Source organism: Zosterops lateralis (genome assembly GCF_965231275.1).
Source record: "Zosterops lateralis genome assembly, chromosome: 4".
In the NCBI taxonomy this organism is placed as follows: Eukaryota; Metazoa; Chordata; class Aves; order Passeriformes; family Zosteropidae; genus Zosterops; species Zosterops lateralis.
The window spans coordinates 34,515,117-34,529,031 of NC_139765.1; the positions used below are offsets into that span (position 1 = coordinate 34,515,117).

Consider the following 13,915-nt stretch of genomic DNA (forward strand, 5'->3'; position numbering starts at 1 on the left):
ATATCGGCAATTAAGGTTGGGTTTAGTTCCATTCTGTTTACTAGTTCTAAGTTTTTTGATGCTCAGCACATCAAAGTTTAAAAAAAATATTCCTACACAAACAACAGAAGATTTAGAATTCACGGAATCATAAAATATGCTGAGTTGGAAGGGACTCTTAGATATCATCAAAGTCCAACTCCAAGCCCTGCACAGGACACCCCAGGAATAACAGTGTGCCTGAGAACATTGCCCAAACACTTCTTGAAATCTGTCAGGCTTGGTGCTGTGACCACTACCCTGGAGAGCCTGTTCCAGTGCCCAAGCACCCTCTGGGTGAAGAGCCTTGTCCTAATATCCAGTCTAAACCTCTCTTGGGTCAGCTTCATGCCATTCCCTTGAATCTTGTCATGAGAGGGAAGAGATTGGTACCTGCCCCTCCACTTCCCCTTGTGAGGAAGCTGGACGCCACAGTGATGTCTCACCTCAGTCTCCTCCAGACTGAAGAGACCAAGTGACCTCAGCTGCTCCTCATACAGCATCACCTCAAAGCCCTTCACCACCTTTGTAGCCCTTTTGGGGGCACTTTCCAACAGCTTTATCTTTTTACATTGTGGCACCCAAAACTGCCCCCAGCAGTACAGGTGAGGCTGCCCCAGTGCAGTGCAGAGGGGACAATCCCCTCCCTTGCCCAGCTGGTGATGCACTCCAGAACACACTCCTCCCTCCTGGCTGCCAGGGCACTGCTGACTCATGTTCAACTTGCATTGACCAGGAACCCCAGGTCTCTTTCCATGGCACTGCTTTCCAACTTCTTATTCCCCAGCCTGTACATCCAGGGTTGCCCCATCCCAGGAGCAGAATCCAGCAGTTGTTCTTTTTTAACTTTCTTGTCTCATTTCTACTTACTCTGACAATCTCTCTATATTCATTCCAAGTGGCCTGATCCTGCTTCCATCTCCTGTGTATTTCCTGGTCACACTTGAGTAATGACAGGAGCTCTTAATTCATCCACATAGATCTCTTCTCCCCTTGCCTGATCTCTTGCTCATCAGGATGCATCATTCTTGAAGGAAGTGATCCTTGAATATCAATCAGTTCCCTTGGAACCCTCTTCACTGCAGGATCTGTTCCCACAGGATTCTTTCAAGAAGATCTTCAGAGGTTGAGGTTAGCTCTCCTGAAGTTCACGATTGCAGTCTTGCTGCCCTGTTTCCTCCTTGCCCTCTAATGAATTCCACAATGGTCACTACAGCCGAGGCTGCCCTCAGCTTTCAAATCTTCAACAAGATTTGTTAGTACAAGGCTGAGGAGCACAATCCTCCCCATGGGATCCTCCACTACTTGTGTCACAAAGTTGTCATCAATGCTTTCCAGTAATGCTGACACCTCCCTAATTATCCCACCAGTTAGGCAGCTAGAAATCCTTCCCTCTCATCTTCCTCTCTTTCTTAAAATACTTAATTCCATATAACACTTTTATACTACCAGAGTTGTTAACACAGAAGAAGAATAAATACTATCAAGTCATATAACAGAGAGTCTAAGACTGAAAAAAGCCCAGTTGCTCTTCATTCTTCCCCTCTAGAGAAACAATCTACAGAAATTACTTTGAAATGCTGCTGTAACTCTGAGCCACAGAAAGCAAAGTGTAGATGTTTTTAGATATTAGCAGGAACACAGGATGAGGCTTTACTTTAAAAACACGGCTTTAATATTCTGATGATGTCTCAGGTCTCAAGTCACTTGGTCTGGAATTCACAGTCCACGCCACCCAGCAAATAAAGCAGGTTTGTCTCCAGCTGTAGATGTATGTGTATATCTGATCAGTATGTTCAAATCTGTTTTCAGTATGCTTACATCAGGAAATTAAAATATTTTTACTGTGATTTTTTCAACTTCCATAGCATTCATCTGCTACTTCAGAAGTTGTTATGTGACTATTCAAGTTCTTAAAGAAGCAAGAACAAGAACAAACTCTTGTAGTGTTTTTACAGTAGGTGTTAGTAAGTAGCTGAAAGTTTAGCATTTACAGCAGGGCTAAACTAGGCCCTAAATACAACTCTGGGACACAGAATAAAAATTATCATCCCTCCATTCTAATAAAGACAGGCAAAAAAAGTTTGCTTTGTTGTTTCCATCTTCTATTTAATGCAAATTCCCTGCACAATTATGGGGGAGTCTTTTCTTCTAACACACAGAACATCCAGGCTACAGTTACAGTGGTGACACAATATCAAAACTATCTACCATACCTCACCTGTGATCACACTGAGAAGTTGTGGAAAAAAACAAAATGTACTCAACAGTTTTGGAGCTTTATTTTATGTATAGTATTTATACTGAAGAATTTTCCTCTTTTACTTGGAACAGAAGGAACAGTGAATTGGAAAAGACAATAGAACAGACAGTTTCTTTTTTGACTGTGTTAGAAGATGCGGTAGCACAGCGTACATGTTGCTTTACATATTGCAAAGTGAAAGCTACAAAACATACTGCAACAGATCAGGCAAGAACAATAGTCTCCTATCACCAAAACATACAAATTAGATTTGCTACTGAGAGACAGGAAACACAGCACCCCTGTTAGCCTGATACACCAGTAACATTGGTGTGGACTGGGAATTAACAACCATTTCTCATCAAGAGTCTCTATCCAAAGACCCTAACAGGAGAGGAAGAATTCCTGAAAATTAGTTTGGGTTTGCCTGACCCTCTAGTACACTGCTAATGAAATCAACAGAAACTTGAAAGGAAACTTCAGTGTACTAATTCATCTGGTTTTTAACCTGCTTTTTGGACAACAGCAGCTAAGCCTGAATGAAAGTCCATTCATTCTGGAGAATCATGAGTTCTTAAACTTTGTGAAAAAGTCTTTACAATTATCAATAGATATATAATTTTCATATTTACCCTGTGCTCTAATCTCTAAGCCACTAGGACTTTTTATATACATGAAAAAAAAAATGAGATTTTGGTACTTGGATCAGATAACAATTCAGAGAGAGAATCCCAAAAGCATCTGCTCTTAGTGTTTGGTTAACTGTTCCTGAATGCTAAAGATTCCCTTTCAATGTAGACTCACAAAGGAGTACTGTCAAAGGACAGCATCAAGCTTTGTGCTGTACAGTTCTTAGGAAATCAACATATAACCTTCAAAGAGGATGCTGGATTGAAATATCAATTTCACAAACCTATTAGGAAACAACAGCCTCTTTCTAGGACAGCTTTTTTCATCACCAAGAAAACAGTCTGAGTTGAAAGGGGAATTCAATTCAAAATCCTCCTGAAAAGAAATCAGCACTCTTCAGAAGAACACAGTATTTTAAGTATTAAAGAGATATTTTCCTCAACAATTATGTGTAATAAAAATAGTGCGTGGCCCTTTATTATAGATTTCCAATAAATTAAGTTGCTTATGAATCTTTGGTTTCAGTTAAGGTTAGTTTCTTTACATTTCAAGTCAGGATCTATGTGCAGGTTACAAGATTCAGGTCTGAAAAGTTGAAACAGTAACAGTCTGAAGAAGGATAACACTTTTCAAGCGTACATTTATTCCACCTATCTCTTAAATCAGGTTTCTGCATATACCAACAGACATCCCTTACCTGACATTCATCTGTTTATAGCTGAAGAGACTCTGAAATTAATGCACAGCACTTAAACAGATTTCCAATGTTGGAGACTTTAAGAACTTCCATTTTTAATGCAAGGAACAGAACAGTAGGTCTGTCTCACAGTCTCTTTTGCCAACATTTGCACATTAAATGTCCACTCCCTAAGCTACCAAGTTAGCTTGCCCTCCAGCTGTGGAAGGCTTTTCAGGGACAACCAGATCATAAAACCAATTTCCTTTCTGCATAACACCTTACAATGTGACAATGAAACAGCTATTTAGAGCAGTATTTTATACTGGAAGAACAATGTTTCACAACCAGTCTGGTAAATGTATTCAACATCTGCTCTGAGTTATAATGAAAACAATATGGTGTACCTCTGAGAATAATGAAAAGCACTTCATTGAGACAGAGAAGATAGAGTTACTGAGAGATGGCCTTAAAATCAACACTCTTCAAGTGTCTCAAGTCCCTCCTTATGCTGCTTCTTTTCAGGATAAGGACTAATGTAAAGAAATACTCCCCAATAATCATAGATGTGACCTTCTTTGTTTTGTCCCACTCTAGCAGTGAGTGAGTGATAACATTATAAAGCTATTTCAATGTTATTGAAATATCCAGTATAAATTGGACAGCTAATGAGTAGTCTGACACATGCACTTTTTTGCACTTGCACCTTGGAAAAGAATTCTTATGCCAGAGAAGATGCTGCTGATCCAGAAGCAGGAAGTGCACTCCCCTATGAATAGCAAGGGGAGTCTGTAAGTGTATGCCTGACTTTATTTATCAGAAAGCTTCCACCTACCCATCTGCCTTGCAGAAGCTGTGCTCTGGCAAATTATGCAAAGCAAGAGCTCGTAGCTTTTGTGGTCAAAAATCTCTTGCACTTTCACAGTCAACAGTCAAGTTCAATCAAAATAAACAGTTTTGTAACAACTCAGAACTTTCAAGATGAAAATCTACCACTTACTCTGTGCCACTTACATTCCTGATACATTATAATTTCTGGATGGTGTCTCATATTCCTCAACATAATAGACTGCCATGCTGCTGAAATATTGGCTTTTTTGGTAGGAAATACTTAGGCAAAACACACTGCATTTTGAAATTAATATTTGAGGCTGGGCTACACTAAGTGGGCAACATAAAGCTGCCTGCTTTGAATTTTTTAGGATGCAATGGAGGGACACTAAAGGCATACAAAATACGTAGGAAGTTGTTATGTAGTAGGAGAAGGAAAGAAGAAAAAGGAGCAACTGTCATACATTGCCGTATTAATGAATGCAATAAATATAATACACAAAATTCTCACTGTGGCTGTGCTGTTTTGAGCCATTCTTCTGGCAAAACTGTCACTTTTGTTGTGGGGAATTAAAGGAATTACTACAACAGAAGACTGCACTGATAAAATGGAAAAGAGGGTCTCTGAAACAGGAAAGCTTAGGCAGCAACTCATTACAAATCCATTCACATCACAAGAATGTACTTCTGAAGAGACTCCCTCCATATGCTCCCTCCACACAGCGCTCATTTTAATTATGCCAGAAATGGTGAATGAAGAATTCAGTAAAGTTACAGCAAAATGCTTTCTAGTATGGCAACAACAACTGGGCATTCTGGAACAGAAAATGACAGTACAGATGAATTACAGGACTCAAAATCTGCTTCTTTAAAATAAAACCAAATATAACATATCACAAAAATAGCATGCAGTGGCAATGTCCTAAAGATTCAGGGGCTATATCATCAAGTATTCATCCAGACCTCATTTCCTTCATCCTTCAGCACACCACTGCGCAGAGCAAAGAAGTCAGTTTCCCAGTCAGCCCTTTATTGCTAAAAATCAAGCAAGCTTCTAAGCCTCTAACTGCAGTAGCAGTAAGTAGCCTCACTCACAGCTTGGGTTTAGCACCGTTAACCCTCCCAAACTGTGTCTAGATAGTCATGCTGCAGGTTGGTAGCCCAAGCACCAGTTCAGTCTTAAGCTTACTGATGTTGGAAGAAAATTTCAGATAACTGCTTTAGCCTCCATACAGCACAGCTCTGCATGCCTTCAGCAAGGCCTCTGAAGTATCCATGGCCTAAATTTGTCAAGCTGCTTTCTTCATTGCTTCCCTAGAAGAGATCTACTCCAGGGTGCTGCATGACAAGTTATATTATTAATGTGTTAAAAGAACAGGCACACATGGGCTGATGCTGGGTATTTAAGTACAAACAATCTGATGCTAATTATCCATCAACACTAAAACAAGGAAATGACACTTGGCCACTATTATCTCAGAGCATTAAAGGGCACAGATAAGGACAGTTTGGATAATCCCAACACAGCATGATATGTGATGCTACCACAAAAATCCACAGCACTGCTGCACCTCCATTGTTAGTATATATTGCCTTGCCATGATCTTTACCACATTCTAAGAGTAAAGGCTAGTGAAAATTACTCTCAGAGCTACAATAATTATATTCTGAACTTCCCTATCCATTTTACTCATCTCCTCTTCATTTTATTTAAGGTTGTCATCAAATGAAGTAAAATTTAATGAAAGAGCTTATTTACTGAAATTCTCATTTAGTAATATATTTAGCATAGTACCACAGCAAACTACAACAAAAAACTGAGAGGATCCACAAGAAGACAGCAAGGACTGAAGAATCTGAAGAATTATATATTCTTAAGGATAGCCTGATTCAGTTTTATCAAGTGTCAGAAAGAAGTATGATATTAAATCCAGTTCACACATAAAATACAATTAGATTAGATTAAAGACCGTCTGTCATCCTAAACAATAAAAGGTTTAGCTGGCTAGTAGCAAAACTTCAAAAAACTCTTTTATGCATTGCTTGGTATTTCATTTCACTCCTTGCTTCTGAGGACTGTGACATACAGCAGAAAAATTCTTAAACACTGACTGTAATTGTAATTTATTATTTCCCCATTTGACTGCATTCTTAATTATTCCTCTTGTGAATTAAGCACATGCAGCATCAACACAATAAATATCAGGTGAATACAGAATAACAAAATATGGTGAGTAACAAGGGTCTGCCTTAGCAAAAACCTCAGGAAGTATCAACTTTTAGGTGAGCTATGCAAGTTTGGTGATTTGTAATCAAAATTTTCACACTTACCTTACAAGGAGTTTTTCAGCTCCTTACAAGCTTATATAAAGCTAGGATAAAGAATACACAATAAACAACTGGAAAGAATTTCAGTTAAGACTTTCTTGCTGAAACATTATTTAGAGAGACTCACATCTAAAGCATGACCTTGTCCGCCAGGCTGCTTACAATTTAGGTTACATTCATTTGGCAGAAGATCAGAAGAATGTGCTATCTTAAGGTGGCTTGAAAATGTGTTTTTTCATCTCACTAGCACTCTGTAAAACAGAACATAAAACCTCTAGAAGTTAACTGTAAGCCCCATGGAAAAACAACAATTTTTCACCTATTCTTCACACCCAAGTAAAATTAAATTTGACCTTTCTCACTTGGTTAAATTATACATAGAACCTTAAAAAAGCTCTTCTTAACTGTTTAATTTCTCTACTCAGAAGCTATAAAGTAGAAACTTCACTCAAAAACAGGGAAAAGAGATATAAATAGAAAATGAAGCAGTATTTTTAAAAATATTACTAAAATTCATGGACGTATGAGGAAAAAAATGATGACAAAATAAGCTAAAAGTATTTTTAAAACTGCAATACATTTCTAAAAACAGAAATCCATTTTATAAAGTAATGCATTTTCTGAAAGTGCCTGCATTTCCATACTTATTCTTAGAATTGAAGGTCAGAAGAGAAACCAGCAATTCTTTTAGTATTTTCTAAATGTTTTAAATCACTTGTCATAATTCATCTATTACCATGAATACATATTACAGTTGTGAAGGCCAAATACTTCTAATATAACAGTTCTATTCCTGTTCATCCAAGGCTCACTTTCACAATTATCCAACCACAGAATGTACTTACAAACTGTGGGGCTTGGTATTATACATATACACAAGGTCTCTGAAGATTTCAAAGCACATTTAAATGAAATCTTCAAAATAAATATACAAAACATAACTGCAAGGAAGGTCCAACTGGTTTAGTTAAAGGGTTTGAGGGCCATGACAAATATTAAAACCAAAGCAGAAAATAATTGGTCATTACTAACTGGCAAGCCAGTAATAAAGCACCAGAAGTTTATATATTCATTTTGTAAGTACACCAGGGTCCTTTGCCTCTAAATATTATGTATGCTATTATAATGTACATCTTATAAGTTGCCTATACCAAAATGACAGCCGAGATTAGAGAACAGAATGTTTTTTGGTTGCATTTGGAAGATGTCAGATGACACGTTTAAAGACGCACTAAGTCAGGCAATGCATCGAATTATATTTTCAGACAAAATAAATTTCAGATTATTTTCATCCTACTGTGACATCATAACAGATACATGATGAAATACTATGAGATAAATGGAAAATTTAAAAAGCAATTACACATCTCAGTGCTAACTGTACTGTTTAATTGTTTTGAGGAATCTTAATACCTCCCATGCATAGTAATACCAACAAGATGGAAAAGACTGGTAAAATTATTTCTGTGCAATTCAAGGATCTAGTATCTTAGATGCATACTCTTTCTATACCCTTACTCTGAGCAACATAAAAAGCAGTTGCCATGTGACAAGAAAGAGATCAACAACCTGTAACATCTTCACACTCATACAAACTGCAGGTGCTGTCACAGCTCATCTCCTTCAGAAGGGTGAAACTGCATTATTCTATTTTAACATATCCATTCCTAAATGTGTCCTCTCATCTTCTTCATTTGCCTAAACGCAAACTAAATATTCAGTGCACACTAAATATTGGCTCACTAAACATGGCTTAACTTCATAACTTAAGACTGCTTTGCAGTTCTTTTCTTTTCAATCATCTAAACCATACTGATGAAATTTTAAGGAGGAAAACATTTATACTTCATCCATATTAATGTACGTCCCTTGCTGCATGTGGAAAGACAATCAGAAAAGACTAAGATTAATAAGCACTGAGAAACTGAAGTCAAATGGGAACAGAGAAGCTTAACACACACTTTTTATCAGGTCTAAATTAGAAAATGTCAGCACAAATGAGGCAGTTTAGCAGTGGAACAGCTAATAATGCATTTGTATCAACACAGAGGAGGAGCTGACCAGTGGGGAAAAAAACTGAGTACAGCCATGAGGAAAAGAGAACCTTCACAGAAATGTGAAGTACAGAGATGCATGCTTTTTTCTTGCTTTTTTTTTTTTCTTTAATTAGAAGGACATAGTACATTTACTGACTTAACCATGCTCAGATTGCAATATATTCCATACATAAAAACAGAATTATTTTTATTTTCAAGCCACAACAGCCCTGGCACAGCATGGGGGACGTTTCCCAAAATGCATCAGACAACTGAAAGCCATGTGAAATGCACATCTGAAATAACCTTCAAATAAAAAATGTTTTTGGAGAAAAGATGCTCTGTGAAATATGAAAGACAGTGAACAGCACGGAATGCCACAATAAACCTATGAAGCTGTAATGATTCGTTCAAACCAACAACACCCTAGAGAATATGTATATAATCCAGACATACCTTCATCTATGTCCAAGAATGAGAAAACCATGCAGAACTGAAAGGTTCCGCCTTGGCAATGCCCATGGCCACTAAATAAACCTCTTCCTCTGTCTCCTTCAATAAGGACAACCAAAAATCTATTTGAATTGCATGCCCTAAGATGACACTGAAGGAATGACAAGCTACTGGTACAAATGATACACCGTCCACGTGTGATTACTAAACAGCAAACAATGGCTGAAACAATCTATATTTTTCATACACTTAAAGGACAGAATGCAAGTCTCCAGCAGGAGACATGAAAAATGTCACAAATGCCTGTTATAAATTCAGATATCCAGTAAATAATGCTCAGGGGACTCAGTAAATCAGGGCTGCAGAGCAGCAGAGGTTTCTGCGAAGTAATTCCCAGTTCTGTAGAACTCTTCACAGGTTATCAGCTTCAACCAAAAAATATGATCCAAGTCTTGACAGGATGCACTCGTCTTTAAAAAGCGTGAACTGTATCCACTGAGGCACCTGATAGCCTAAACCAGTTGCCTGGACTTTGGAAGAAATTTGTTTAATTTCTTTCATTTCAACTTCAGATTCCTGGTCCCTGTAACTCCAGAACTCCAAAAAAAGGTCAAGAATTGACTCCTTGTTGCAAATTAAACAGCCATTCTTCCTATAGTTTACCTTTCCCACTGCCTTTGGGTCTGAGAATTTCATGACATTGAACAAAATCAGTGGACTGATCCGCAGTATTGAATGGGGCAAAGTGGAAGGTGACTGAAGAACAAAATGTGGAATCCAACTGACAAAAGGGAGATGGAGGTCTAGCCTGAAAATGTAATTCACCTAAAGAACAGCTCTTTAGTGCAAAGCTGAAAAGATTAGCTAACAATTCAGTTGCAAAATCCCTCTTTCCAGATACTCATATGAAGGAGATTCTGCACAATGTTGCCAAGGCAACACAATGGAAACTGAAGTCTGGGGACCAGGTCATGCTGCTTGGAGATCACATTAATAAACTCTTTCCCATACATGATTGTCTCAGAAGTAGTCCACTGGAATATATTCATCTGAGTACACTTACAGATGAGTCATATTTTTTCACTGAATTTAATTATACATTTGTATTGTTTATATAGTCCTAATAAAAGATCTGTATAACCATTATTAAACCACTATGTTTAATTACCTAATAACAGTATGTCCTAATAAAAATATTACCAACACAGAATTTGCATTTCTTAGAGGTAAACACAGATAAAGAATAATTTTAAAAGTGATAGACTACATTATTAATTATATTACAGAACTTGAAGAATTCCCATGAGAAAATTTTATCACACTGTCTCAGAATATCCAACACAATGTGCAGATACTATAACCTTCTTTGTCAGCAGCCATAATGAATCAAGCATCACTTGATTTTTGTCCTAATGCCTGCTGCAGACACCCACTTCTTACTGGATAAGGCAGCCTATTTCAATGAAAACAGAAAACACACACAATCACTTCATAGTTTTGCCTGCTAGGGAGCTGATACTCAGGAAATAGTAGATAACTCCAGTTTGAGCCGACTACACTTGCACACTCTTTAGATTTCATTTCCATAGTACACAACTAAAAAGTTCTATGGAAGCATGTCCCTTGACTGAGATTTTATTCAAGTCATATTTTATCATTGAATTTTCAGCTTCAGTTCTATTTCATCTGAATTTTCCTATACATCCTCAGACAGAGTCCAAAACGCTTTTCTTTAAAAATATTAAGAAAAAAAACCCCTCTTTATATCCTACACTTATTACGAAGAAATGGAAATCTGACTTACTGTTTTCTCAAAATGTCAAAAGTGATGTGGCAGAGTTTCATTTTTTAGCTAACATGAAAGCAGTTGAAGATGTTTAACACAAACTTTCAGAGCCTTCTGCTTCCACAGCTCATCACAACTTCCTGGCTGTTTCCCTTTTTTTCTCTTCTAGAACTCAAAGCTAGCTCTAAAATCAAAGTAAGCCAAACTCACATTTCTTTGTCTATTGAGGCCCCTCTCTCAGAATGAGGGTAGTCACGCAGTAGATACAACCCAAACGCTTTTTAGGCTACTTCAAATAAATTTGGCAAAGGGCCTTGTAATTTAATTACCTGGAATAATAAAACAGACCAACTGTACCATTGCCTTAAAACAACTACAGAGAGAGAGAGTGAGAGAGAGAGAGAGAGAGAAAACAAGGTCTAAAATGTGCATTCCAGTTTCCATTCAGAAAAAATACCACAAAACATGTAAATAAGACCACAAAAATTATCTCTCAGGAAAAAACCAAAAACTAATAAACAACTGACACTGAATTTAAGGCGTATTGGATAGCTTGGGGCAGGATACTTGTCTTTCTCTAATGTCTGCAAGACTGGAATAACTGTACTTCACAGGGGTGTCAAAAGTATTAATTGCTTGTGTTTGCACAACAACTTTGAAGATGAAAATTGCTATTGAAGTGCTAAGTGTCAATTTGTATAAATAAGCAAAAACTTAACACCTGCAAAAAGCCAAACACAACTCTCCTCTCTCCAGGTAAGCTGAACATAGGATCAGAGAGTAACATTCCTTCATCCATTGCCATATCTCCAAAGAAAGCAGCAAGTTCTTCCCAGTCCTTACTGCTGGAAATCCTCCTTGCCACTCATTGATCCCGTGACTTATATTTCACAGTTTGTAAGATGTGCTTATTATACTTGTAACACAAACATTAACATTTAAAATGAGTGTTATTGATGAACATGTACTGACACAAAGCAGTTTTAAGCAATCAACTTTTCCAGGTGTAACTACTTTGAAGCCCCTTAATGGAAGTTTTCTTCTGTTTCAATTCACAGTGATTTCAAATACACAGAATAAATCTTTCAAGAACAAATGAAAGAAATCCATTTTTTTTTTTTTGTTCATACTACTTTATTTCTAAGTTATATGTATGGCAAAGAGTCCAAGAACTTTGAAGACATCTTAGTAAACCTGAAGAATGAAGTGGTTAACACTCCTATTTTATAATACATTTGTCAGCCTTTTGATTCCCTTAACTCATACTCATTTTCATCTCCAAATGATGACTCAGTCACTTCTCATCTCTAAAAACTCAGCTTTTCCTTAACTTCCTCAGTCATTAATACAGGAATAGAGATTACCCCATTATGCAAGAAACACTATTTATCCAGATGCTTCTCCTCCTCCTCCTCCATCTTCTACTTTAGCCTCAACTGAAAGAGCCAACATAACTGCCTAAGTAAGATCTACAGATCTCAGGCAAAATTAAGATGCCAGAATTTCTCAGAGTTTTGCAATGCTCTTGTTTTGGAAGAATGCAGATAAATATCAGCTTAGGGAATAAGTACCAATTTGTCAGACTAGCAAAGGTCAAAAGCATTTTCATATGTAGAAGTCAGAAACTTTCAATCTGAAGTATAAAAAACCAGCAATTTATAACTTCAGCTGCAATTAAATGGAAAAAAAAAAAAGATTATTCATTCTGTTATAAAAAAGATGCATTTAAAAAACTTACTACTTCTACATAGCCCAGCTAATAGTCTCAACTTCCTCCTGACAGAAGTGATTGGGGTTTTTTACTGTCTTTTTATTGTGCTGCTTTTTTATTTCAGAGATAGTTCAGAAAATTGTTATTTCTGAATTTGCGGGTCCTTATTCTATTATCAGTCACTAACCTCACATATTTCTAATGAAGTTAACAGCCACTTATCTACTCTGTGAAATATTTTACATTCAGTACAAACACCTTTAAACTCATGTACTGAAATCCAATACTGTTTGGTTGAAATGGCTTTTCCAGCACAGAAATCCACTTTCAACATTTTGAAATGACAGATGAGGATGAATGAAAGAACTGCTTGTTTTTTCACAGTTAACAGGATACATTTTGTATTTGGCTAAAGAAGAGGTGAGTGAAGAGCAGAAGGGAAGACTGCTTTTACCTGTGGCAATGACTGCTGTGCTCCAGGACCTGGGAGTCTTGGTGGATGACAAGGGACCATGAGCCCACGGTGCCCTTATGGCCAGGAGGGCCAGTGGCACCTTGGGGTGCATAGGGAAGAATGTGACCAGAAGGTTGTGCGAGGTGATCTCTCTCTGCTCAGCCCTAGTGAGGCCACATCTGGAGTCTTGTGTTCAATTCTCCACAGTTCAAGAAGGACAAGGAGCTACTGGAAAGGGTCCAAGTAGCAAGTCTTACCAGGAAACCTGCTCCAGCACTGAAACCTCTCTCCGTGGATCTACAGGTCCCTGCCAGGAGCCTGATCCAGCATGGTCATCCCACAGGGTCAAAACTTCCTCCCAGGTACCCCTTTGCTATGGCGTGGGTCTCCTTCATGGGCTGCAGGTGGATCTCTACATCCTCATGGATCTCCATCAGCTGCAGGGGCACAGCTGCCTCACCATGGTCTGCACCACAGGTTGCAACAAAATCTCAGCTAAGATGCCTGGAGCACCTCCTCCCCCTCCTTCTCCACTGACCCTGGTGTCTGCAGAGCTGCTTCTCTCACATGTTCTCACACCACTCTTCTCTGGCCACAATTACAATTATGCCTTTTTTTTTTTTTTTTTTTTTTTTTTTTTTTTTTTTTTTTTTTTTTTATTTAAATTTTTGAATATGTTATCACACATTACCATGTTACCACCATTTCTAATTGGCCCGGCCATGACCAGCAGGTACATCCATCTTTGGA

General features: G+C 37.8%; 1 protein-coding gene across 2 annotated transcripts in view; it reads right to left on the reverse strand.

The window, feature by feature from the left end:
* Positions 1–13,915, reverse strand: part of ACSS3 (acyl-CoA synthetase short chain family member 3) — a 66,851-nt gene that overhangs the window by 19,775 nt on the left and 33,161 nt on the right. The window lies entirely within an intron of this gene.